At 49.4% G+C, this 3,255-nt stretch overlaps 1 long non-coding RNA gene across 1 annotated transcript; it reads left to right on the top strand.

Moving 5' to 3' along the window:
- The first annotated feature begins 370 nt into the window (after window positions 1-370).
- LOC123111603 (uncharacterized) lies at window positions 371-2,223 on the top strand. The gene is made up of 5 exons (XR_006454575.1): window positions 371-821; window positions 945-1,141; window positions 1,247-1,399; window positions 1,595-1,769; window positions 1,893-2,223. It is a non-coding gene; the product is annotated as an uncharacterized lncRNA (long non-coding RNA).
- Window positions 2,224-3,255: the final 1,032 nt, after the last annotated feature.

Below are 3,255 nucleotides of genomic sequence, written 5' to 3'. Positions count from 1 at the left end.
AGACAGGAACCTACCGCCAGGTGCTCTAGCGGTAGGTTTGGATAGCCTACCGCCAGGCCTCCTGGCGGTAGGTACTTATCCACGTCAGCGCAGTCAAACGGCCGCCATCCCCCTCCGTCGCACCCCTACCGCCATGGGCCGTGGCGGTAGGCTATCTAACCCTACCGCCGTAGGCCCTGGCGGTAGCAAAAGGGTCAAATCACGAAATTTTTTCAAACAGGGGTCAGATCCTGAAATCCTTTTCAAAAAGGGTCAAAACACGAAATTCGGCCACGAGCGATCCACCAAAATACAAGTAGTACAGTACTATTTTTCTTTGTTTCTCGGGAGAGGAGAGGAAGCGGCCACCCAACCCCCAACCCCAGCCCAGCCCCAGCCCGTTCCCCTCCCCACCCATGCCATCGCCGCCGGAGCCACCCACCGCCCCGCCTCCCTCACACAGACCTCGCCGCCGGCCATGGCCTTCCCCAACAGCCGCCGCTCCGACCCTCTCCCCCACCCCTCACCTTATCACAAGACAAGAGAAGAGAAGAGGGAGGGAAATCGATCGCGACCGAGCAGGTCAGGCGGCGACAATGGCGCGCCCAGACCCGCCAGCGCCGTCGTCGTCGAGCTGGGCTGGGCGGCGCAGTCCGGTAGAGTAGGAATGAGGGGGCGGTGGGACGCCTCCCCTGCTCGAGCAGCTCCAAGCGAGCGACCACAGCGCCGGATCCACCTCCACAACCACCCACCGGCGGCCACGGAAGGTCAGGGACCTTCGTCCGGTCCGTGTGCTTCTTCTCCATGGAGCTCCGACACCGTAGCAGCCGCATCCATGGAAGGTCCCTCTTCTCCTCCCTGCCTCTCTCCCTCCCTCCCTCTGTTTGTTTCGATCTGGAAACCGTCTGATTCGATTTCCTCACATGCGCACGTGCTTCTTCCGCTCTCCGCTGCTCCAACCCTAGTGCCGACGCCATGGACCTCGTCAATCGTGGTTTGCTGCTGCCGCCAACCGTTTCCCTGACAAACACCAAAGCCACCATTGTCAAAGTCGCCGTTGGCCGGCGTTGCCACTGGTCGCTGCTCCACGCATCTTGTCGGTGCTGCGAGGCGATGCCATCTGCATCTGTTGCTGCAGCCTGGGAGGTGGCAGGGTCTCCAGGTATGCACACTGCTCACGCCCATACCCACGGCTGTAGCGTCGCTCTGCTGCATGAATCATTCCATCAGGCTGCTAATTCCAACCACCTCTTCCGATTTTGCGAAGGTGATGCCCTCTTTGCTGCCCAATCGTTGAAGATGCCATAGGACGAGATCCTCTGCTGCTGCTGTGTCTGGTGGTTGAAGAAGGGGTGTGCTGGGAAGAGGAGGCAGTGTTAAGAGTGCTCGATCTGGAACAGGACGAGCTTGGGTTGCATCGGTGTGTTTGCTGCTGCTGAATTTGCTAACTACTACTGCTCCCTATAGCGTTATTACATTTGGCTTTGTGCTTTACCAACGACCTCTCCTTCTAGACCTGGCTACGCAGGTCATCAGAGACGGAGAGGATAGTGGAGTATATAGTAAGTACTTTGTTTTCTGTGTGTGGCTAATGGGTTGATTCCATTTTATGCAGGCTCTGGTTCTCAACCTCCAACATGAGTCCCTTTGTTCCATGCCTCGAATGCCACGAGTCATCATGGGCACTGCAGATGCGGAGGAGTTTTTCCGGGGCGATCTGCTTGTTCCCGGCCGCGCTGGTGTCAACTACCTCGAGCCACTATGACCATCCCAACCACGCTCACCCCCCTGTAAGTCATGTGTTTCTCCTACCAGATCAAAACAAATGTGAATTTTTGGAGTACAGTTGTGTATCAGATCCGTTCATGATTGAAATCGTGGTCCCCTAAACATGTGATTTGTGAAATGTTTAGGAACGAATTGTTTGTGGATCTGCAAAGGGGGATTCAATTAATTTTCAGTTGTAGAAAAGGGAGAAGGGGGATTCAATTAATTTTCCTCCTCAAGATCAAAGAAACAAAATCTTTGTGGCGATGATAGAAGGGGTTCACGACTTCACGTTAATACACAGACTATTGGTAAGGGCATTAAAACATATATCTGGTGTGAAATGGTCGTACATGCTTGATTAGAATATTTTCAAGTGTTGTAGGTGTACGGCTGTGGGGAAACATTTTCATGGTCTAATTTTCTAATTAATGTATGCACGAGACATGAATCTTGGATTCTAAACTTTTTCCTCGATGTTTGGGCTTCCTCTAACTTTTCGTATATTGCACACAACACAACACATAGATTCATGTCTTCCATGCTTGCTGTCTTGTAACAAACAGATGTTGGGATGGATACTAATTTCTAAATGATTTGAACTCATGTTGTTTTCTATTCTACTGTCATTGGTTCATCATTCTGAACCATTCAATTGTTGGAACTCCGGCATATATTGGTCCTGAAGTTATGCTGAAGAAAGAATATGACGCAAGCTACGATCCATCCTATTTTGTGCTTTAAACGGTCTGCTGCATACTCTGCCATCTGCTGCATAACTTAATTCTGTTTGCTCGACCATAAAAGCCTTACTTGATTTCTGAATCTTCCATTCACCTTTCGTTGTCATGAGTGGTGAATGGTCTTGAGGAGTAACCATTTAGATACTGTATGTTTTTTTGCTCAAACACGATCTCGACATTGATAATAGCAAAGAGATAATATAGGCCTTATAATCTTGTAACTGTAGAAAAAAGTATAGATAACCCCCAGAAGTATCCTGTTTGGATCACATAACCCCCCATGTTTAAAACCGAGTTCTTAATCCCCTGAACTATTCTAAACTAGACATATCACCCCCTGGCACCCACTTAAGTAGTTTGGGACGGTGGTTTTGCATATGTGGCGCCTGGGCTGGGCCCATCGACCGGCCACGTCGGACTGGGCCTGCTGGGTGCGGTCTAAATGACGCTCTCGAGCAGGTTTGACCCAGACTCGGCCTCTTCGCCTCCCAATTTAGCGTGAGCTTTTTAATTTTTCAGCAGTGTACTACAGCAAATTGTTGATCATTATACTGTTCTGTATGCAATGCTATGTTAAAGAAGGAAACTTTTGACAACAAATATTTTATGACTGTACTATTCTGTATGGAATGGTGTGTTGCAAGATATTTTATCAGAAGTGTACATATTATTGGCATCAAATTCAGAAATAGACAACAAATTTCCATAGCATTGAAGATCTTAAATTCACACAATAAGTTCCATGGAATACTCAGGTTCAACCTGA

This window comes from Triticum aestivum, chromosome 5B, assembly GCF_018294505.1.
Source record: "Triticum aestivum cultivar Chinese Spring chromosome 5B, IWGSC CS RefSeq v2.1, whole genome shotgun sequence".
NCBI lineage: Eukaryota > Viridiplantae > Streptophyta > Magnoliopsida > Poales > Poaceae > Triticum > Triticum aestivum.
This window is presented reverse-complemented; position numbering and strand designations above follow the sequence as displayed.